Source organism: Doryrhamphus excisus, linkage group LG13 (assembly GCF_037039965.1).
Source record: "Doryrhamphus excisus strain RoL-2023G ecotype Guam linkage group LG13, RoL_Dexc_Guam_v1.1, whole genome shotgun sequence".
In the NCBI taxonomy this organism is placed as follows: domain Eukaryota; kingdom Metazoa; phylum Chordata; class Actinopteri; order Syngnathiformes; family Syngnathidae; genus Doryrhamphus; species Doryrhamphus excisus.
This window is the reverse complement of record NC_136369.1, coordinates 7,056,962-7,082,077: the sequence shown is the minus strand read 5'-3', so window position 1 is coordinate 7,082,077 and position 25,116 is coordinate 7,056,962. Positions and strand designations below refer to the sequence as shown.

At 39.0% G+C, this 25,116-nt stretch overlaps 1 protein-coding gene and 1 long non-coding RNA gene across 5 annotated transcripts in view; one reads left to right on the top strand and one right to left on the bottom strand.

Annotated features, from left to right (window-relative positions):
• Nucleotides 1-8,322, bottom strand: part of LOC144901593 (uncharacterized) — a 137,791-nt gene extending 129,469 nt beyond the window's left edge. The window contains exon 1 of the long non-coding RNA XR_013629647.1: nucleotides 8,288-8,322. This is a non-coding gene — a long non-coding RNA (uncharacterized LOC144901593). The remainder of the gene's footprint in view (nucleotides 1-8,287) is intronic.
• Nucleotides 1-25,116, top strand: part of pcdh9 (protocadherin 9) — a 213,441-nt gene that overhangs the window by 32,532 nt on the left and 155,793 nt on the right. The gene's annotated exons all lie outside the window — the stretch shown is intronic.

Genomic DNA, 25,116 nt, shown 5'->3' with positions numbered 1-25,116 from the left:
CCCGTGGGAGACATAATAGTGTTCCATAACGAACCATATTACTTGTTTATTTTAAAGACAAAATGTCACTCTGGTCAAAGCCCATAGACCGGTGGATAGGTGGATAATTCTAGCTAGCGAACTGCCGCCAGAGAGACAAAAATGGCAGAAAAGTCTAACGACAATGAGCGTCTGATAAGGGACTGGAGTAAGGGGCAAAGTCCCTTGACAACTCAAAGCACGTTTTTATCTGGTCGCACATGCGCGAGTAGATGAAAAATGTCACATATTTTAGTAGCAATATGCGACCATTTTGTTGTAGTCTGGAGCCCTGTAATGGTAACAGCCGGTATGATGACGATGAAATGCTCATTATAACCCCACTGAGTGAAAATTAGCTTCTCTACACAATCGTGCACCGGGCTCTCATTCACAGGACAGTTTTCTATATCTGTTGTCATTAGAATAGGTCCACTTTTTTGCAAGTTGGGAGGACATTTAATGCTCTGTAGGCTTTTTTTCAGGCTGGTATTTTGTGTGTATTCTGTTTTCTATCATTTAGATGCAGTTATGAGTCTTGTTAAAATGCACAGGAAATGGAAAGAAATACATGTTCATGTTTCACATGTTTCAGGATTGTGGATTTCCCCAAAAAGTGCACTTCCCCTTGAAGTTCATAACATCAGAGTAAACAGTTTTGTTGCCTTGCTTTTCTATTTTAGCCTAGAATGTGCGTGAGAAACTCTAATCAATGACAGTTGGCTGAAAATACACTGTTCATTTGCCTCCCATTTTCTTTCATCAAAGAATACAGTAAAAGAACCATTATCTCCTGTTAAAATTGAGTGGCTATACTGTAATTAACATAATTGTCCAAGTGATATAATGCTACATTAAGCAATAGTTAATTCTTAGCTGGATGTAAAGCATGTGCAAACTACCTTGATATTTCTGATGAATGCAATCTTTTCAGCAGCACTGGCATTTCCTCTTCACTATTGAAATAAAATGGTTTCTTTTAGTTTTAGATGGGGAAAAAAAAAAAATCTCCTACCGTATTGCTTGCTGCCTGTTTTTCACTAGAAACGGCCCTGACTTTTTGTCTGTGATCTTTCACCTGACATTTTCACAGCTCTGTACTTGAGTCAAAAATAGTATCTCAATCTTACCTTCAAAACTGCTTTTGAGGACTGTGGTGAATTGCCTTCCCACAAAGCAGAAATGTAAAGTGATTGGCAATGTGATGTAACGTTGTCACACATGCACAGAGGCATTATTTCAAGGGCAAAAATGTATTTTCTGATTTTTTTTTTGTCAAAAAAGGCTCCTATATAACAGTCTCAAATTCCTATTTTACCATTTGACTTTGAACATCTATTTAAATACATCATTTGTAAATCTGTCACTATTAGAATTGGAATAGTCCTGCTCTCAAATATTTCATGGTGTAATTAAGCGTTCATAACCCCCCAATGTTCAATGTTCATTGCAATCATGCTGCATTCACGTTTAGCGCTTCCATCTCACGTTCCCCATGACGACAGACGTCATAAAGACAGATATCTTCATACAGCAACCTTTATACCGTCTTTTTTGCTGTTCACTCCCACTATGCAGCCTCTCCTCCTTCATATCGCCACGAGGATCTCTGATCGCTCCAAGTAGCAAAGAGGCTTAGAGCTAACAGGTGCCCCCGAGTGTAAACAATGGAGCAAGAGGCAAGCTATAATCGTAACAAGATGGACATCCATAGCTGCACACTTGCTTAAGGGGTCCATATGGCACAAAAACAATAGAAAGTACTAAATAAAGCACTATTAAACACTAAAAACACTGCGGAAGATACGGAGCTGTTGTAACTAGCTTACACTCTCATCTTGGAACATGAGATGTCCGCATCAAATCCAGTCTGTATCGATATAAATGATATGCATGTTTTTGATGTTGTGCTTAAAAGAAATATTGATATTTTAAATATATAAATATATCGCTCAGCCATATTCTTAATCAAAACAGCTTTCTTTGGCTCCATTGGGGGTTCTTGTGCAGCAATGATGTATAAGAAACCGGTTTTTGGCCGGTTTACCAGTATTTAAGCTTGTATTACATCGCCAGTGCACATACAAATTGTAAAAGTTGTATATAAACATATTAGCATTCAGACTCACCATACCCCACTGGAGAAAAGAGTCTAATGTGTGTTTAAATGAACGTGACATGCTCGTTAATCACCGTGTCCTCACCCATTTTTGCACTTTATACAGTAGAGCGTGGTATATGTAATAAGGTAATAAGAAAAGCTCTTATCAACATTAATGTTTGGAAAAGCATTTGTACATGGCAGCTTTTACTGGAGATTATACAATACGAAATGTTTATGCCTGGCTGGTGACAGAAACATTGCTCTTCTTCAGAAACATTGCTCGTAAAAAAAAAAAAGGTACAGCTTGTTGTAGCAACGGAACCATTCATATTACAGTCAGTCCAAATGAATTTGACTTCAGTAAATCCCACCGCAATTATATTTAATTCATAATTAATGCTGGGAAGACAGGGGACCTAATTTACACTTGCATGTTGTCAGTTTCCCTGCATGTGCTTGTCATTCTGCATAAGAGTAAACATGAGTTGCTTTGGAAAGAGGGTGGCATCTCCTCACCCTTACCTTGGCTCTGGGGAGAAGTGTGGCACACAACTCTACAGTTAGATGATAAAAAAAGAATAAAGGAAATGATTTGACTATGCAGTTGAACAAAATCTGAGCAGGTGTACACAAGCATGTTGTGCGTCTATTGTGTTTCAAAAATAAGTTCAAGTAAGATCTTTCGGTGAAAGTTGATACATGCATACATATCTTTATGCACGTCTTGATACAACTTTGTCTTTGAGAAAAAGTAAGCACTTTGTTAACAACACTTAGTGGCAGTGTGCCTCCTGAACATTGTTGTTCATGTTGTTGTACCCTTACGAAAAGAAAACATATTTTTCAATATATTACTTTAAATATATTGTATTATATTATAATATATTATTTTTCCATTATATTTTCCAATACATTATATATTATAAATACATGGAATAATATGTTTTTGTACATATACACTATATTATATATTCATGTAATATATGGCAATATATTGCAGAATATACAAATTATTGCCGCTTTCAATATATTGAAATATATGAGTTTATATATCCCAAATTATATGCAATTTTATATATGTAAAAATATAGTTTTTTGGTCTTGATCGCAAGATATTTTTTATGTATCAATATATACACATATATGATCTATGCATATATTGCAATATATTGGAAAATATAAACATACGTAAGATCCCATATATGGAAATATATTTCCTAATACATTGCATTATATTTGCCAATATACTGCAATATATTTTTTTTCCATAAGGGTATTGTGCTGAGCTGCGCTTTGCTCTATCAAGCACCGCTTCTGATCGAGTCTGACGCGCTACCATCGATGTGCAAAGACAACGGCTCCACTCGACAACGCCACCGTATTACTGCAATCACAGCTCTGGCAGTCAGACTGACACACTGAATTTGTTTTCCTTCTTTAGTAAAACATTGGCAAGAATGAGTGCCACCTCTTTTGAATCTGCTGGCAGTCACATTCGACAGTGTACACACCAGTAGTAGTTGGTTCCAAGACTCTGTTGCACACAGACAAGGGTCAGGAATGTAGAATTAGCCATGAATTGGAGCCAAATCCACAGCTGCTAGAATGGCGATTTGGGCAAACACAATTAATTACCTACTCCTGCTGTTTTTTTGTTTTGGTAACATTCTCTTTTTGCTACAACGATGACAAAAGTCAGTCCAAATGCAAACATACCAGACGAAAAAACTCTCAGTATAATATAATGCAATGCCACAACTACAGCCACGGTTATAAGCATATTGTTAACCTGCATTCTTTTCTTTGTAAGGTAGAATTGCATCTTATAAAGGATGAGTATTTGTCTTGGTAGTGAAAATGGAAATATTAAATAATATAAAGTAAGTAATATAACCCTAACCCCCCTAACCCTAATCTAAATATTAAATAATCTATCAGCAACATGACGTTTGCTTGTCGATGAACTCAATTCTATGAGTTGGTCAAGGTCGTTGTGACTTTGCAAACAAGTTGTAACTCAATTTCATACACAACCGGATCACATAATCTCTCTCTAAAGCACATGTGTCAAACTGAGACCCAGGAGCCAAATCCGGGCCACGTTGCCGGATGAAATTGCAGTACACGCCGGATTGTTTAGAAAATAGCATTGAGTTGGCCCGGCTTGCGGATCTTATGAAACAAAGTGCTAACAGCAATCTGGAAAATTAAACGGTTCCTCTGGTTTAAAGCATAAAATTCACAACCATTATTAATAAGGGTTCCAGATTCAGAACAAAAGTCAAAATATATTAAATGTACACAACTAAAATCGGGCCGCACGATGACCGAGTGGTTAGCATGTAGAAGATTGGGAAGACCAGGGTTCCAATCTCTACTTCGGTTTCTCTGTGTGGAGTGTAAATGTTCTCCCTGTCCGTGCATGGGTTACACATCCATGTTGTTTTTATACATTATTAGAGCCCTCAAGACATGAAATAACATACCTATGGTCACCTTAACACTGGTATTACTCAATATAATACAAAATAAGCCATTTAAGACAAAAATAAAACTTGCGCTTGTGTGTTGCTGTAACTGTGTGGGGTGAGTGGCGGACAGGAAGTGACGGGAAGGATTCAGACTGCAGTTTCTGGGTTACATCTGCATCAGTAGCCCTTTATTCGAGATTATTGCGCCTGGTAATTCAAAGCTGCAATAAAAGCCTGTGGTTCCAGCGATCAACTCTAGTGATTGTGTGTCTCAACGAATATTATGGTGAGTGACACCTCCCGACCATTGCACCTAGTGACCTTGCATACTGCAACGTATTGAGTGGGGTGTAATATTTGACCATAGCCATATATACAGGGTGTTTGATGCAGCTACTGTGCAGGTGTACCTAACGTTGTGGCCAGTCTATGTAATGCAAACTGAAAATGAACAAAATTGTAGGTAGCACACCTGTTTTATGATGACTTCATGGAACAAGGCAAAAATACATTTCAAGAATAAAAGCGGTCATGCTACCTCGATGCATAAGTGACTCACGCAACACAATCCTGCACAGCGCTTTTTTGTCAAATCCACCACGTACGTTACGAGACAAGTTTACCAAGTAACTGTAGATGTAAACCCAAACAGCCTAAATAGAAATCCTAATAAATTGGAGGCAGTGTGACAAAGGCAACACGCGCCGTTTTTAACCTGCCAATTGCACCGTGTATGTGGCTGCTGCAGGGACAGGCGGTTGCAGTGTGTGACTGGCCAATCACAGAGTAAATAAATGATGAGCATTTTCTTTCAATACAAATAAGAATAATGAGGAAATGTACAAATTTTATACTCTTATCCCCGTACTTGTTTGTAACAAGTATCCCTACAAAACACATGTAACAACTGCTTAAATATGCATATGTTTTGAGGAATGATAGCCCATATTCAACATCGAAACGCATGATTCATTCATTTTCTACCGCTTTTTCCTCACGAGGGTCGCGGGGGGTGCTGGAGCCTATCCCAGCTGTCTTCGGGCGAGAGGCAGGGTACACCCTGGACTGGTCGCCAGCCAATCACAGGGCACATATAGACAAACAACCATTCACACTCACATTCATACCGATGGATAATTTGGAGTCGCCAATTAACCTAGCATGTTTTTGGAATGTGGGAGGAAACCGGAGTACCCGGGGAGCACGGGGAGAACATGCAAACTCCACACAGAGATGGCCGAGGGTGGGAATTGAACCCTGGTCTCCTAGCTGTGAGGTCTGCGCGCTAACCACTAGTCCGCCGTGCCGCCCATGATTCATTCATTAATATATATTTATAAAAACCTTGGTAGTGTCAAGCTGCAAAATCCAAACTGCTACTGTTATGTGGCGACAGATGAGTATTTCAAAGGGAAAAAAAAAAAAAACAGTCGCTCGTGGCCATTTTGAAATTTCAATTTGTAACACTCTGTTTAGTTTCTAATCAAATAGGTCAAGGAACAATTGTTTTAATGTCATTACCACTGTGGTGCTTAGTTTTAGCTTGTGCTACTTGCTTGCTTGTGATCCTTCTGGTATGAGTGTATGACAACCTTCTCATTTTCCAATTAACCTTGCCTGCTACTGATCGTACTTACTTTATGAATGTTGCTACTTGATGTGATTTTACAAGCCACTACATCTGATTCATTCAGTCATTCACGGTGAGGGGAGATAAACAGTTAAACCGTTAATCAGTGACGTGTGGTGAGGTTCATGGCAGGTTCAGACTCTTTTGGAGGTTTTATATGTTAATACAGATTGCTCATACCCCCCCCCTCAGCCCTCAGGTGCATCACAAAAGTTGCCGCTGCATTCAGGGACACTTGTAAATCACAGCAAACACATTCACACATGCACATGAAACATTGAACTGACACCACTTGTAGCGTGACACACAATGTACAGCATTTCGAAGATAAAGACCTTCCTATTTGGAGTCATGGCTACATGGAGTATTTCCATTTTTGCCATCAGTGAACATGCTTACATCGTTACTATAGCAACCAGTGCAGCCCAGTACACAGCCAGGATGTCTGGACACAACAAATAAGATCTGATGACTTGCAAAATTGAGTGCAGGCAGTAAAGCTTCACAATCAGATGTGAGTAACAAATTGGAAATGCACTGCAGTGTGAGCAAGGATTTATTTGTCAGTCCTGGATCAGTCCAGGGTCTAGACCACTTCTCAGGTACAATCTGCCTGTGATCCTGAACAGGATAAGTGATGTAGAAAACAGATGGATGGAAATGTTTTCATCATAATCACAGGAGAAAACACTATGTGACATGCAGAATTTTGTCATTTGGGCTACACATAACAGCAGCATAGTTCAGTTCAGAGTTGTGTTTCTATATTCAGGCAATTTTTGTGGTGTTTATAATTTAAAATAATAAGCGGATCTCAGTACAGTCATTTTTTCTGTGTCACAGTTTGGATTTTGTGGCTTCACTATATCTAACTAAATTAATACATTTCTTTATTTTGGTTAAATATCAGTCCAAAATGCATATTTAAGCATAATATACATATTCATTCACTCATTCATTCATTTTCTACCGCTTTTTCCTCACAAAGGTCGCGGGGGTGCTGGAGCCTATCCCAGCTGTCTTCGGGCGAGAGGCGGGGTACACCCTGGACTGGTCGCCAGCCAATCACAGGGCACATATAGACAAACAACCATTCACACTCACATTCATACCTATGGACAATTTGGAGTCATCAATTAACCTAGCATGTTTTTGGAATGTGGGAGGAAACCGGAGTACCCGGAGAAAACCCACGCATGCACGGGGAGAACATGCAAACTCCACACAGAGATGGCCGAGGGTGGGAATTGAACCCTGGTCTCCTAGCTGTGAGGTCAATATACATATTGTTGGCCTAAATTAAGCATTTTGAAGCAGATAAATGGTTGAATGCACAAAAATAGAAACATAAGGCATTCAGAAAACGCATTCTAAATGTAATCTATCAAACGTAACTGGGTGTCGGTAATGTTACATTAGTGCTGATTTTTTTTTTTTTTTCTGGCCAGTTTCCTGTGGGGGTTATTATTGCATCAATGTATGTGTCTATGCTATGTGTTATTTATGTCTAATATGCCTTATTTTTATTATTATGTCTATACCTACTATATCATAGGTGGCTACAAGGGCTGTTAAGAGGGGGGTTTAAGTGTTTTTTAAGTGGTCTTTTAAAGTTGGAACACAATGGGAAGATTCCAGTCAGAGAATAATTTAATCATCTTAATTCTACAGGTGGATGGGTTATGTTTACAATAAGTGTTTGTCCAGAAGAGTGTGGGTTTGTCCAAATTGTTGAATGTGTCTAAACGGTAATGTGTGTGGTTTAAACAACAGGAACACATGCAATTACAAACAATGCAAATTAAAGCAACCTAATAGCACTCACATGACACACATACGTAAATGCATGCACAGTAAATACATTCAGTCAATGTAAGTGATCAACACTAATGAAAGCAAGCATACTAGTCGGTGAGTCTGGTTAGCAGACAAACAATTTCAAGCACATGGCTTAGAAGTGCACATCCAACAAATGCCACAAACTAGCTTCCATTTAGCTTCCAACACAGTTTAAATTATGAACAACAAACACGCTCAATACACATCATAAACATGGATCTTTACCTTGGTGAGTCACACAACACACACAAAGGCTGGACACTCCACATGGGAAGCAGGAAACTAGCAAAAACTGCTACCAGTGCTGAGCTAGCTCTTTCTAGAAATGCTGCATTTAGGTGCATCACATACCCCCTCTGGCACCAAGTGCTGATGCATTCATGGACACTTGGAAATGACAGGACATGCACATGAAATCCTAATTCCATATAAGGGAGTGAAGGGCTGGATGGAGCCGGTGACCTCCCGGCGGATCCTGAGGCATTCCCAGGCCAATTGTGAGACATAGTCTCTCCAAAGTGTCCTGGATCTTCACTGAGGTCTTTTACGGGTCAGACGTGCCCTGAACACCTCGCCAGGGAGGCATCCTAACTAGATGCCCAAGCCACTTCATCTGGCTCCTCTCAATGCGGGTGGAGTCACATTACCTTTTTAAGGCTACACAATCACATCTACTTCATAAAATGTTTAACGAAGGAATCCAAACTTTTACTGCATTGACGCCACACATCCTACCAATGTGTTCCCTGGCCCAGATGAACACAAAGAAAACCTCTATGTCCTGGTTTTTCTTCACAACAAACTTCATTGATTGGATTTGTGACAATTCAATTTGAAAATCAATTTGAGGAGATAAAAATGGTCTTGAGTGTCTCATGAGGCATCATGTAATAACCACGGAGTGTGGAAAATTACGCATTTTGAATGATCGTCAAGAATGCTGCCAAGAAATAACGTGTTTGATGTATCAAACATCTTTTTCATCTACAGCACTCGCACTGGCACACGCAGACCGAACTTTAACTTGCCCTAGTTATTATTCAAACCTGTGCCACCTCACATCAAATCACAACTCTGATCAGATGCTATTTGTTGAGCGATGTCCCATTTGGGGAACAGACTTGTGACTTCGGTTATTCAAAAATGATAATGGGCCCTTTCTATCTGCAATGCGTCTCTCTGCCTCAGGCCTGCAAAGCTGGGATGAACAGAATCCTTTCAAGTTGCTAGACCCCCCCCCCCCCCACCGCAACCCCACCCTCTATAGGTTATAAAAGAACCACCTTACAAATTGATCTTTTAGAGACATTCTGAATAGTGCACGTCATGATTTCTGTCCAAGGAGTTGATCCTGCGACCTTCAGTCTGACTACTCATTTGTCATACTGATTTGCTGCTATTCTAACACAGCGTATTCTTCATTCCCTTTTCTTCGTCTTGTCAAAACGTGATTTTCCTCTTGTGGGTTGTGGCTATATTTGTGGTCTAATATCTCATGTATGGGATGACTTGCAAACTTGTCAATTATCACCCAACTCTCTTCTGAAAAGACAAGTAATAGTGTAGGTGCCAAATGACATCAATAGTGCGGTGTCAGGAGTTGAAAATCATTTCTTTAAAAATTAAATAGATATTTTTGGTAGAACAAGACCGAACTGAACAGCCGCACTACTGTAAGACAAATGTGTCCTGTGAGATTTAAGTTGATATTTTAACAAGTGTAAACATGATGACCCAGGAGGTTTAAGATGTAATAAATTTCCAAGTAAACATTTGCAACAATCCACTCTTCTTGGAAGATAAGCACAAGTATGGTTTTGTGCCTGTGTTCGCAGCATCGTTAATTCATTTGTGTCTCTGCACGCGCACAGCTGAGCACAGACACGAGTGAGTCATGAGTTGGAAGACAGATGCAAAGGGAATGCACATTAGGGAAGAAGATCAGTGTGGAGGAGGAGGGGTGAGCAGGGACAAATGATGAGGGTGTCTTCGCTGCATGGATGGGGGAATTGAGTCCCTTGCTTTGGGGCAAGTCAAGACGAGGTAAACGTAGCTGCTGTGGGCCCTTTTTGGGTCTCATGACTTTCAGCTGATGTTTTATTTGGCCTTTTAACAAGGAGGATTGTGTGCAGAGTGAAACTGTGATAGAGAAAAAATCTTATTTAGTTGTGTGACACAACAGATGCAACACATTTGTAACTCCTACAAAATAAAACAAAATTGCTTTTGTATTTTGTAAATATTCACTTCTGTAATTAGATTATTTGTTTTCACTCAAGCCAGCCTTAATGTTAATGTTCAGATTAGGATGAGTAGTGAATGCATTGCAGTTCCAGAAGCAGTAATAATTGGAATGTTGATCATCCAACCATCCATCTATTTTCTATTCCGCTTATCCTCACTAGGGTTGCAGGTATGCAGGAGCCTAACCCAGCTGTCTTTAGCCAAGAGGTACACAATAGACTGGTCGCCATCCAATCACAAGGCAAAATGTTTATCATTTCATTCATTCATTCATTCATTTTCTCCCACTTTTTCCTCACGAGGGTCGTGGGCATGCTGGAGCCTATCCCAGCTGTCTTCGGGCGAGAGGCGGGGTACACGCTTGTCGCCAGCCAATCACAGGGCACATATAGACAAACAACCATTCACACTCACATTCATACCTATGGACAATTTGGAGTCGCCAATTAACCTAGCATGTTTTTGGAATGTGGGAGGAAACCGGAGTACCCGGAGAAAACCCACGTATGCACGGGGAGAACATGCAAACTCCACACAGAGATGGCCGAGGGTGGAATTGAACCCTGGTCTCCTAGCTGTGAGGTCTGCGCGCTAACCACTCGACCACCATGCCGCCTTTATCATTTCATATGTAAATCACATTTGTAAAAATTACAAACACATATAAATACAATATACTTTATCACAAAGTCAAAATAGGTCAAATTTCTCACGAATGAATCACGCTAAGAGCACCAAAGCATATGTTTAACCCCGCCCCCTGCTCTGTGTGGACAGAGAGACGCTGCCACACATCTTGATCAATGACATTCGCCTTTAAAAGAAATAAAGTCGAGGAACACATATAAACTAATGAAGTGATGTTAGCCTGTGTGCGCCAAGACCTACGTAGATAGCTTGACTTACTTACTATGGAACGTATCATAAGCCAATTGTTGAGTGTATGCAAATGATCTTGTTGTAGTAACTTCCCTTCAAAAGAACATCAGTGTGATGAGCCTTCATGTGCAGCTTGACATTGTAGCCACGTTTCTCTCTCCATCTCTCTGCATAATGCATTACTTTTTTTTTTCAGAAGGATTATATTTTCACAGTATTTCGGCAAATCACTGCGTCATTGTGTGCACACCAAAGGTGCTCCCAATGTCCATGCCACCGGCCACGTATGTTGAGCAGGAAGTACGCTGCATGCTAAACCAGGATGCATTACGTAGTTAGCTTTTCACTCGTCAAACTAATGTTATTTAGTTTGTGACACAATAGGCATAAATACCATGCATGTTAAATGTCTTATAGACCAGGGGTTCTTAACCTTTTTGACGTTGAGGCCCGATTGTTTTTAGTTCAGAGTGTCCTGGGTCCCATTAAATATTAACACTGTATTGATTTAATTGATCTTATTCATTTGTTTTCACTAATAAATCAAACCCACTCACAGTTTAACAAGCTAACAAGCTAAAACCTGAATAAAGTTTAATGAATAATAACATGACATGATAAAATGTGATCATCACAAAGATTATTAAACCATTTTAACTTTTGCTAATAATTCATGGAACAAATAAAGCAAGAAAAAATGTGAAGGCTTAAGTCAGGCTTATGAATAAAAAAGACCAATATTTAGATTTTACTTTTAAAGCGTTAGATAGCGTCATACCACATTCCACACACTGGGCTCGCGGCTTTGCCTCGCTTCCTCCATTTACAAAGCCATACATTATATTGGGATTGTACTTAAGTAAAAAAAATTGTCTTTTGCGGGGGACTGGCACCACTTTAGTCTTAATTTTTTGGGTTTTAAAAACTTATCCTTTGCTAGTTGTAGTTGAATTTCTTCTTGTGATCTTCTGTGAGTTTGTTAAACAACCGACTGACACATTACCGCCACCATCTGGTCGGAAGCTGCACTATAACAGCATCAAATAGATAACATACAGTAGCATAGCGGCTAGCCTCCCTCTGGTGTCTTTAGTTGATAACCTACTATGCAGTCCCACGGCCCTTGTGGCCCGCAGGACACTAGTTTGATGCCCCCGCCTTGATATGAAAGTTTAATGTTAGTGCGGCCCGCGCAAGTTTGATATGGATGCTGTATGGTATCATGTACCCAGAAAAAATCATTACGTTTGATTAATCTTCATGTTAAAGGTTAAATAACTGTTAATAGTTATCCTCCCTATCCGTGTGGAAGTGGTAAGTTTTTGGCTTTTGGAAAAGCCAAAAAAGAAAATAACTTGGAGGCTACCGTTTAGGTCGCTAGCTCTCTAGTTTGCGAGTTAGCATGTGTCTCAAGACCCTATATGTGGTTTCTTAAGTTTTAATTATTTGCCGTTTTATTATTATTATATTGATTTATTACTGATTGATTGATTTTCTTTATTCTTGATCTTATTTTGTGTAGAAAAATAAAAATGAAGATAGTGGCCCCCAGGTAAATTGAGTTTGAGACCCCTGATATAGAGCCTATGGTATCTGTTTTTTTTTATAAAACAAGAAACATTTATTCATCAAAACATTGAATGTTATATAATTTATGCAATATAAATATGGTTATGAAAGCATTTGCAATACATAGAAATGTGACATAGGATTTTCCACCTGAATGAAACCAGTTGAGCTTCCATACCAGTCAAAAGTTGATGGTTACTGCCGTGACACTAATTAACGAGTGACAGTAAAAAAGTTGCCTCGGGAGCTGCATAATGAGTGAACAGTCATTTCCATTCTGACCTTTTCCTGCTAAACTGTCATGGTGGTTATTTTCTTGCACATTGTCTGAGTAATGTTCTGGCATTAACTTTAATGTCATTGGTTTTACTGCCAAAACCCCATTCATTTAGAGCACCATCAAGCAAAGACAGAACTAGTGACACCAGGCGGATTCATTGATTAATACTCATTAAGATTATTTTGTATTGAACCAAGTATCAATTACAATATGCATATTTTAAACTAAAATTGCTTATGACCATGTGTTCTGCCACTCGAGTCATTTTACGTGTTTTAAACTTTTTTTTTATACCTTTTACAACACTTTTTGTAGGTAATGTAGTCAAATTAAGAGTAATAAAGAGTTACTATAAAGTCCTTCATAACTTTGAAAGCTGCTTTGGTTAAGTAAGCAATTGACGTTTTGGGAAAGACGCAGCATTTCGATGCCTAGGCCTTTGACTACAATGGATATATTGTTTTATCGAACGCTAAATATGATAAAGGTCAGTCATAATGAGCCCTCAATAAATTTACATATAGTAAGTGTCTCTCCCCCATCTGTTAGTCTCTTTGTGCTACAACGGCTGGATGACAAGAGGGTTCACCCTGCGTGTGTCTGAGCGTAATGGCTCTATATGAAATGAACACAGAAGAGAGTGAGCATCTTCTCAGCTATTAAGCCTCTTTGTGACAGTAGCAGCCAGTAGCGAATATGAATGAAGGCACAGAGGCGATAGTTAAGCCGAAAGCCACAGTTCCAGTATGGAACTCCCGACAGTCAACACTTACTGATGCTTTTGATCAACATAGTAAATATAAAACCAGGGGTCTCACACTCAATTTACCTGGGGGCCACTGGAGCTAGGGTCTGGGTGAGACTGGGCCGTATCAGGTTTTCCAAAAAAAAAAAAAAAAAATCGCATTTATTAAAAACAGAAAAATGAATAAACTTTGCTGTGGTTCCGATTTTCTACAAGAAAAGCTCTGATAAAACTTCCACTGTTCTCAAATATCTTCATTTTTATTTTTCTACACAAAATAAGATGAAAAATCAATAAATAAATCAAGAATAAAGAAAATCAATCAATCAGTATTAAGTAAATATAATAATAATAAAACGGCAAATAATAAAAACTTAAGAAACCACATATAGTTGGTGGGTAGACACATTTTTTTTTCAGATTAAAATTAACAAAGCATTATTAGAGCCCTGTAGACATGACAAAACACGACTATAGTCACATTTATACTCTTTTTATTTACAACATATTGCACAACTCGCAAACTAGAGAGCTAGCAACCTAAACGGTAGCCTTCAAGTTATTTCCTTTAAACTTAAATAGCCAAAAACTTACCACTTCCACACGGATAGGGAGGATAACAATTAACAGTTATTTAACCTTTAACATGAACATTAATCAAACGTAATATTTTTTTCTGGGTACATGATACCATACAGCATCCATATCAAACTTGCGTGGGCCGCACTAACATTAAACTTTCATATCAAGGCGGGGGCCTCAAACTAGCGTCCTGCGGACCACATTTGGCCCGCGGGCCGCGTGTTTGAGACCACTGTATTAAACGTATTGTCATCTCATGAAATATGGCATCTGCAACAGCTTTCATAAATATCCTAAATAAGTCAAATGTTTCAAATTTGCTTGCGTATTAAGATAGCATTCAAAATGATCTGCAGAATTTTTGACATAGTTGCTTTGTTCACTTACACTGTATGACCTGTAGGAGGCTAAAAACATACCGGTACCTAGGGGCTTTGGCTCAAGATATCAGTGATATCCAGTGAGAGGCCACATGTCTTATTTTAGTAAGCTGCCTCTGTGGTTGTTTCCTGAAGCAACAACAAACATGGTCAAATTCTCCCTTCTAGGATCAACAGTACTTATGACTTAACTCTTGCCCATGTGACACTGAACAGGCTGTTTTTATCTCATCATGCTCTGCCACTACTCCAGTCCTGCTTTTCCTTCTAATTGCCCATAAAAACAAGGTCCAATTACTCAGGAAGCAGATGTAGATATGAAGTACGACGCATAAATGCATGGGAATGATCAGCTTGTTCATCCTTCATACGATTTAGCATATTCAAATGCTCATTACCTTTTTATAGGAAGTGTAAATAAAACCATCCTCCATTCAGGCCCTCTGTTGGATATAAAGTCAGTTGATATGAGTGCATGCTTGGTGTAAGCATGTGCATTGGAGCAAATAATGAGACAGGGACATTGGGATCATTTCTTGTCATTGTGTTACGCATGTTGACAAATAAGATAATCCACCCAAAACTATTTATTCCATTTTAAGAAGCCCATTTTCCATGTCTACTAACAATAAAAACAAAGTCAACAGCATATAATATCCACTCATGGTGTTCAATAATCACATTATGAAATACTAAATGGTTACTTTTCTTTCAGCTTGTCAGATTAGCAACTATAAATATTCCTATACTATAATCACATGTACTGTACAGGCATAGTCTGTATTGAGTCATCGCTGTATGAAAAGTGAAGCCCTCATAAGGAATGATCTGAGTGGTTTAAATATAACTCAACATACCATTCACAGCTAAGGATGAGTTGGTTGCTTGTGTATGCAATTCACAATTCCATCATTTAGACTTGCATAGACAGCTTTTTCAAAGGCTCTATACAAAATGAAGACAGTCACTGATCATTTTACGACATGCGGTGATTACCATCTCGTTACTGAATCTTTCTTGAAGAGCAAGGTTTAGAAAAATAGACTTTGATACCTTGACAGTTCATAAAAAAAGAAGCACTCTGTGGAACAACATCATATGTTATTGCTGATCACAATGATGTAGTGGGGGGCGACTGTATATGTATAGAACTTGTGTATGTAGTTATTTTTCTTTTTGTGTATAGTTATTTCATAGTGTAAATGTAACTTATGTAGACAGTTACAGTATTGTGCATCAACTCTGTGGTTATTTTAATTGTGTGCATTTAGTTGTAATTTGTTAACAGTATAAATTTGTTGACACATTGAGTTCTAATTTCATAGACCAGGCGCAGGTGCGCCGTGCCGAGCCAACAACGGCTCACTTTGCAAATTTCATGACCAGGCGCAGCGCCGCGCACCTCCATTCCTTCCTCAGGCGTGAAAGGGTTTAACACAGCCGAGAGTAATCTTAGCCAATCAAATGAACGCCTCTCATTGCCTTTAAATGCGCGTCAGAGGCCACAATGCGCGGCATGCTCCATGTACGCCACCTCGTGGGACAAGTCATCTGTTCCTGACAATTACATTAAACACAGCATCAGGCGAATCCAGGCATCTTGCTTGTTTTCCACCAGCATTCCTGCTCTGTATCGCCAAATAGGAAAACCTTTGATGGTATATTTGCGGTATCGCCTCCTTATCCTCTTTGAGAAAAAATAAACAGTAAAAAAAATATATATACTACAGCCAGGTTTTACCAACCAACTTTATATTAATAATTTTTAGTTGTTGTTAATTATTAGTTGTTAGTAATGGGTCGCTTTCTGTGTTTCCACAAAGTCTGCAACTGCATGTTGGCTCATTTATGATTGGATGGTTACTGAGGGTAGGGGAGGAGGGGCAATCTGGCGTGTGAAGCAGAACCACAGAGAGGAGCGATGAGTTGAGCTTTCATTTTTAAAATGTTGATGACATCAGCTGTGCGGGGATAATTAATACAAAAATGTACATGCTGGTTCAGACGATTGCATTATCCTCACGGAAGTGTGTGACACTGAAAAATCAGCCTGTGAGGTTTTGGTGACATGTCTGCAACTGTGCGCCTGTCAGCCATTTTACCATTATGCAGGCTGCGCTTCGCCTGCGCCCCGAATAGACCTGGTTGGAACTGGCGAGCTTTCTCCGCACTTTTGGTGGGCTGTTTTGCCATGAAATTGTCACTGTGCCATGCTGAAAATGTGCAACCCCCCCCCCCCCCCCCCCCCCCATTGTGCGCCGCCACACCCATTTCGGCGCAGTCCTGTCGACCAAAGTGGCAGCACACAGTTGTGCACTGGACCAAATTACCATTGCGTGGGCTGTACCACGCGGAGCCACAAAATTAGAGCCCATTATTTTATAAATTAAAGACAACGGTAAGAACAATGCCATTTAATTTATTTCGCAAGCACACGTAAATTGCTGATGTAGGGGCGCACATTGAGTAGAAATACTAATGCATGTAACACCTCTGACTGAAGTTTTACATTTCAAACAACAATAAAGTATGTTTCACTGTACCTTTGGCTGACAGTCAGTCAAGTCCATAACTGACCAATGAAAAAGCGAAACAAAAAACATTCAATATACAAAAAAAATCATTTCAATATATATGTTGAAAATTTCTGCATGACAGCAGACGATGTTAAGGTTTTATCCTCATTTATTTTGCAATAGCACACAGAGGGTGAAAGTAGTAAGCTCAATAACCGGAATGTAGGTTGCAACACTGACAGCAGCTCTTGCATCGTTTTGGCAGCAGCAGCAGCAGCACAATAGCTTACTGGCTGGTATCTCGTGGTATTTGCATTTGATTGACAGGTGTGTCATAGCCAGCGACGCACTGGGCAGACCCCCATCTGCCAGTCCTGTCGGTGTAGCTGGTTTGAAGCAGTCTACACGGACTGTCTGGCCAACACGGAGAACATGGTGAATTAGAGAAGTTGACATGGTAAATCAGTAGACTTGGCTCTCAGTGCACTGCTGTGAGCCATGAATGCTTTTGTAGCAATGCAGAGGCTGTGCATCAGGCAATGCGTCACACTTATAAAGCGTTTTGCATGTGCTTTACATATTTGTATTTTTAGCATTTCAGGACTTTCATTTTTATTGTACTAAAAAACTAAAATGCCGTGAACTAAATGTACAGGAATAAGACAACAATCAAAATATACATAGCAAACTCAAGTTGTTGGTGTGTTTTGTTTTTTAAACTTGTACAGTAGTGAGTCCTTCCAGTTTTATAACACCTGTTAAAAAATGCTTGCGTCACAATACAGTGAATATATATTGTAGAATCATTGTAATCTATATGAATATTTTATATTTCAGAATAATATCCTTGATATGCAGTGTAACCTTGGTTAGCATCATTAATCCTTTCCAGAAGGTCCAACTCAAACCGAAACGTCCTCTAACTGAATCCTTTTTTTTCCATATGAAATAATGTAAATCCAATAATAATAATAATCCAATAACTGAGTTATAGTTATATAATTACAGAGGCTCAATATTGGATATTCACCGATATATCTGGCACTTCATTACTGATACCATTATTGGCTGTTGGAATTAACTGTGGACATCCTGAGCCAGAAAGACTGCTGATATCCTTATATATAATTAATTATATTTCTTAGCTGCTCAACAGTTGTTTGATGATTGATCACTATTATCTTCTAATTAGCAATTAATCTCCTCTGCTTTTGCTAAGGCTGCTTTCACACTTGTGGTTTGGTACTCTCGTCCCTCGATGGAAATTTTAAATACACCCCTGACTTCTGAAATCTGATACATTCTCATCAATTTGTCATAAAAATTGGACGAAAAAATGAGTGAATTCCTAATTCATAATGGCTTCAGTAGGCTGCCATGCAGTCCATTACAAGTGTACCATTGGTCGTATGAGCACTGTACATAGAGACTAATAGCACTCTGGCAAGAAGAAGAGAGACAGAAACATTGTGGATCATTCTGTGTGCATGAACAGAGGAGAGGCAATAGCAATCCACATTGTTAGAAAGAGATAGTGAGGGACGGAGAGAGAAAAAAGCATTGTTTTTGATTAATCCTATCACACTGTGCTCAGTACACGACTATAGATATCCATTCTTGGCTTTCTTTCTGTGGTCACAGTCATTCACTCCCACCCTGACCCTCTTATAGCCAGGAGCTCTAAACACTGTAAAACCGATTCATTAAAATCTGCTGTTAGTGAGAGGACACACACGCGGATGAGCAAATGGACCACAGCCAATTATGTGATTCCCTGCCAGTTAGAAAGAGATTTAGGCAATAAGTATCTCTGAGGAGGCAGCTCGCGATCACCACAACTGATCTGCACATTATTGTATTGTGTGGAAGAAAGTGTATAACTGTATATTTTCTGGGACATTGTATTTGTCCAGTTTAACCTGACAATAAAAATACATCAAATACATACATGCTGAAATACATTCCCATTTTTACTTGAAACTTAAAGTCTGGGCTGGACGGCGGTCTAGTGGTTAGTGCAGACCTCACAGCTAGGAGACCAGGGTTCAATTCCACCCTTGGCCATCTCTGTGTGGAGTTTGCATGTTCTCCCCGTGCATGGTGGAGAATGGTTGTTTGTCTATATGTGCCCTGTGATTGGCTGGCGACCAGTCCAGGGTGTACCCCGCCTCTTCAGCACCCCTGCGACCCTCGTGAGGATAAGCGGTAGAAAATGAATGAATGAATGAATGAACTTACAGTCTTTTGCCATAGGAAATAATCAACACCCAGGCACCGAAAAATATGACCAAAAAAAATACAACATAATTATGAATACAACTAGATGATGCAATGTCAGCAGACATTGAGTGTGAATTCTGAAAAGCTGAAGCGAAACTGAAACACTTTGAAAATGTGTGAAAATGGAAATTTACAATGAACACAGGAGCCATTTGGAAGCTGAAGCTGGACTGAAATGCTGAGTAAATACGATAAACCGTTTACTTGAGAGTAAAAGTAAATTGGTAGTTTGAGCTCAAATCGAGAATTGATACAAGTATCTCTGGTAATGATAATCGTATTTTTTTTCCCCTTGAAGTTATCGGACATCGGTCAATAATTCATAGCACAATTATCAACCAGCAAAATTTATTGTAACAGGCCTACATGCACATGTTACTTTTTAAAAAATATGTTCACAGGATGATGAAACATGATTTTGTGGTTTGTGCCCCACGGTTGGAACTCATTGATAAAGGCCAGATCCCATTAAGAAAATGACTTTATGACACAGAAAATAAGGCAAGCAGGAAATCTGGAGCTTTGAAAATTCATTGCAGCAACACCAGTGGATCAAGTGAAAGGTTGATGGCAAACTCCCATCCAATATTCAAACTAACAGCTCCCTTTTAAGTCCTTCTGAGCTTCATTAATGTCCAAACACCTCAAAATCTTATTTTACTCTTTATTTTTCTTGATACCTTCAGGGCATCAGGAGTGCATCTGAAGTGCTGTGCAGAATCAATACTGCACTATAAAGTCAACCGCAATTTTACATCAAACTCAACTTTCCCTGACCGACAGTTCTGCATGTTCCTCGTGTGTGGGTTTGAAAACACATTAAGCTTCTGAAGTTGTGGACACTATTTAACAACTACAATCAATAAAACATACATAATGTATTAGACTACATTGTTACGTGCTATAATGCATTTGTTATCATGGTCACTAGCTGCCATTAGCAACACTATCCAACCTCTCCAAAGCCAACTTAAAATATTTAAGACATTTATTCTTGCTACATTTGAGAGTCTTTCAGCTTAAGCCATCATTGTGTTCTCGAGTGCCTCCGTTCTTCTTTTATGACCTAAAATCCTACAGGTTTAACGCTGGCTGAGTGATTTAGCTGTTAATCGCATCCTGGAGACAGTTTATCTGGACCATTAGCCCACTACACTTGACTTCATCTAATTTAGTGGCATTACAGCTTGGCTAGCACAGATAACATCGCATGCCTTTATTAACTGTGGATTACCTGCTGTGGCCCCACTGTTGACTCGTTTCAATCTGCACTAATATTATTTCTTATCACTTTCTTATCGCTGGCTGGTCTTGGTGCTACTTTGTCTTTGATTCGTTCTCTTTCAATGGCGATTAACATACTTACAAGGTGAAGAGTCACTATATCACATTGATGTGGTGGCTTTTTATCTCCGATTATATATACGATGTTTGGTAAAGGTGACTATAGTAGATGTTATAACGAATATCCGTGATGGATAATGCATTATCATTCTGCCCTTCTTTCTTGTAATTTTTTTATACAATTAGGAATACATTTCATAATTTTCCATATTTGTGTCTAAATGCTCATTATGTTTTTACGCTCTGTGATTGGCCAGTCACACACAACGACCACCTCTCCCTAGAGTGACTTTGCAGGTGGCAATCACAGACAAGCCAAACGGTGCCTCTTCCACCCACATGCTGCAGTTGGCAAGTTAAACAAGGCTCGTGTTGCGTTACTGTGCATTTGACAAGACAGCGCTGTGCAGGCTTGTGTTATGTTAGTCACTTGGGCTTGCATAACCTCTTCTTTCCTTGAAATTTTATTTATTTTTTCTTATTCCATGAAGTCACCATAAAACAGGCATGCTACATACAACATAAGAATTGTATCAATTTTTAGTAGACTATAGTAGACTATACAGACAGTGGTAACCGTAACCGATTGACTGCCGCATTGACTGGCCACAACACCTGCATCAAACAATCTGCCTGTATGGCTCTGGTCAAATATTACACCCCTCTCAATATGTTCCAGTATGCACGTTGCAACTGCAATCTTAAAGTTGTTTCGTATTGTGTCATTGCCGGTGTTTTTTGTTTGTTTGTTTTTCGTCTGCTGAACAAGGCTGACAGATGATTTCCCTATTTGCCATTTTTGTTTACATGATGTTTATGAATCTCCAACTTCACATAAGAACACAAATTAAATAATAAAGTTTTACAGATCACTTACACACATACATAGCACATAGTATAATATAGTAATTATAAATATAGCAACTTCTGCTGAATCCATGTCAATTTCAGACTTAAAGGGTATCTATTATGCAAATGTTTTGACCATTTGTATTGAGTTGTGGTCTCCTATAGAGCAGCTACACACAATAACCAGCACAGAGAACATTTTAGATTTTTTCCTACCAAAACAGACTGTTTTAATTTATTCCACCCACAACCCGCCTCAGCTCATGCCCACTCCGCTGTGATTGGTCACACTCTCAAAGCGCTGCCTAACTATAAACCATGTAAGGAAGTCTGTCCCTCAGTGACATCACAAAGGAACGGTTTTACCATGCCTTTTCAAGTGTTTTGAGCCATTCCAAACTTTTAGGGCTCACTTCCAAATGCACAAACCTCATTGTCTGAAACTTTGGCATTGTTTAACATGAGAAGGCAACATTTTAATTACATTTATAGGTCAGAAAAGTGGAAAAAGCATAATAATATAATGCCCCTTTAATAATAATAGTCCCCTTTAATATAATGTATCAATGTAAACCCCACCGGTTGAACCACAGCCACTTCCGGATTATGCCCCGCCCACTCACAGTATAGATACGGATGCAGACAAAGATACATACAGTGGTATACTCACTCATCCCCAGTAATTAGTATAATGACAACAAGAGAGCAAAATTGTTCAACACTTGAAACATTTAGTAGGAATCCATCCAAAAAATTATACACCTCATCCCACTATGAGTTTATTAGTTCATTTAATTTAATTTAATAAAAGAAAGAGGTAACTCATCATAAACATTTGTAGAAATGGAAGCCTGCGACCCTCGTGAGGGTATAGATGATGGATGGATGGATGGAGGTGGCAGGGAATAAAAGGGTAACACAGGAAATATTGTTGGATTACAATGATTAACATTTAGAAAATGTTAATTATATACACATTTATTTAAAACACATCTACGTACATTTAATGTCATCTCAATTATGAATCAGAAATAACCTTAAACCTGCCTGGGTGTGTAGATGTGTGGATGGGAATTGCCTTAATGACTTGTGGACAACTTTATTTTTAAGCGGGAGACATGAAAGAAGAGTGAAAGCTATATATGCTGAACACGTGTCCCAGATTCCCTAAAACATTTTGATAAACATTTCTCAACACTGTCAGCTGCTATGCTCTTTAAGTATTCACAAAAATCACTCAGTGTGCTTTTGATACTTGAGTCACATTGTTGAAATGAAATGTGAGTTGATGTGGGTATTGCCTTGCATTTCAAAATTCAGCTTTGATGACTATTGTAAACTATAAAAAATAGCTTGCGGTGGCAAAACCACAGTTTTATGACTTTATTGGCATTATCGCAAGAAAGATTTGAAGTGACTCCTCGTCGGGTAGGTGTGACCGGGGTGTTTAATTTTGCCTCGTAAAATAAGTAACACAATCTAAAAAAATATGATATAGGCCGCTATTTCCATGCTGGATAAATGGCTTTTGCTGTTAAGCTCAAAGGACTGTTAAGGACTTGATACAAACAAGGCCACATCTGGCTACTGATAAGTACACTGTAGACTTCTGCTGCAGCTCTCAGGCTTCAGCTGTGAACACAACACATGCATTTGCAGAACATTATTTTCCAATTTGCCTGTCTCAGGGCTTTGTCCTAATATTATATTGAAAATGCTTTTCTTAAAGTTTGACAAATGGGTAAAGCAATGCTGACAGTGGTGAATACAGGTGGCTTTGTTTAAACATGAACAAAAGTTGATGGAGGAAAGGGTTAAAGCCCATTAGCTTTAAAAGCTGAGCTGAGCTGTTCATACGCTATAGCAGCTGTTCCATCTCCCAGCTGGATTAACTGGCAATGCCCTACACTTCCACTAGTGTTGCTATTAATGTACAAACACTGGCATGGGTTGAAGACATTTTCCATTCACTTCACAATTGAACTTTGTCCCACCTTGCGGCTGCAAGAATCAACCTCTTCTTAAGAATCCACAGCGTATCAGAAACGCCCAGTTTGGACTTTTAGGAAAAACAATCAGACTGCACTTCCGGAATAACAAACAAAAAACAGACTGTGTACATATATTTATACTGTTATTCTGTATATCTTGTATTTTTCATTCTTTTTTAATAGATGTGTCTGCACCTACTATACCAAAACAAATTCCTAGTATGTGTTTGATCATACCTGGCAATAAACCCTTTTCTGATTCTGATTCTGAAATACACTCGGAGCAAGAGGGTAGCTTAGCAATACTAGATAACAAAATGACTGATCCTGTAATGATCCTGTCATTATTTTCTGTCAGTAATCACAGTAATGTTTCAACACACTCTCTATCCCCTCTTTTGAAATATTATTGAGAAACAGATAATATCTATTTATTTATCTGAACTGTACAGACGGAACTCAAAACTGAAACCAACAAAATGTAGGGGCATTGAAACATATTCAAGAGTCAAATTGCATGCTGAGTACGACACATTCATACAGTCCTCCTTGCCTCTCACTTGGCCATGACAGTTCACTGTGCCTTGCGAAGTACTACTCTAAGGCAACCTAGTCATTGTCACATGCATCAAATATTTTTGACTCGTGCTACTTTGAATTACACTTTCACTTCCCCGTGCAGTTAGAGAGGTTGGGTATAATTACAAAATGTTGTAAAATGGCTATAAAGCTATAACGAGAAATCTGCAGTTGACTTAAACAAAGACCTTTTGTAGCTTCTATTTTGAGGTAGAGCAGCAGCTTCAGGATTTAAAGAACCTGACACAAAGAGCGAGTATGATCGAGGTGTACGAGGAAGACACGGAAGCTTTGTGAAATAGGCGGCAATGATTTCCGAACAAAATAATTGATGGAGTAAAGCTTCCTCAATCATTCTCTTTTGTCATTTTTATATACACTCCTTATGACCAATTGAAACATTGGAATAATTTACATTTTCAACTGTTGGATGACAAAATGAGAAAAGATGAAATAGCAGTGAGGCCGCCTGCCATTAAAATAGAAATAGACTGCCTTTAAAAGCCAAACTCTTGGCAAAAATCGGGGTTCATTTTGTGTCTGGTTTCCACACTGCCATGACCCCTTGATGGCGAAGGCAAAAAAAGCTTTCTCTCTTTGAAGGTAGTCGGATTGTTGAGCTGCATGGCCATTGCTGAGGTTGGACACAGTAAGACAAATGAAGGCTGTTACTCGGGATGACACCACTGTCTGTATCTGTTCACCCATCTAAATTATATGTATACGTATCTGTACTTGGAGTGGGCAGGGCATAAACAGGAAGTGGGCGTGTATGGGGCTTACATTGGTACATAATTTTGAGTGTGATGTTGGATT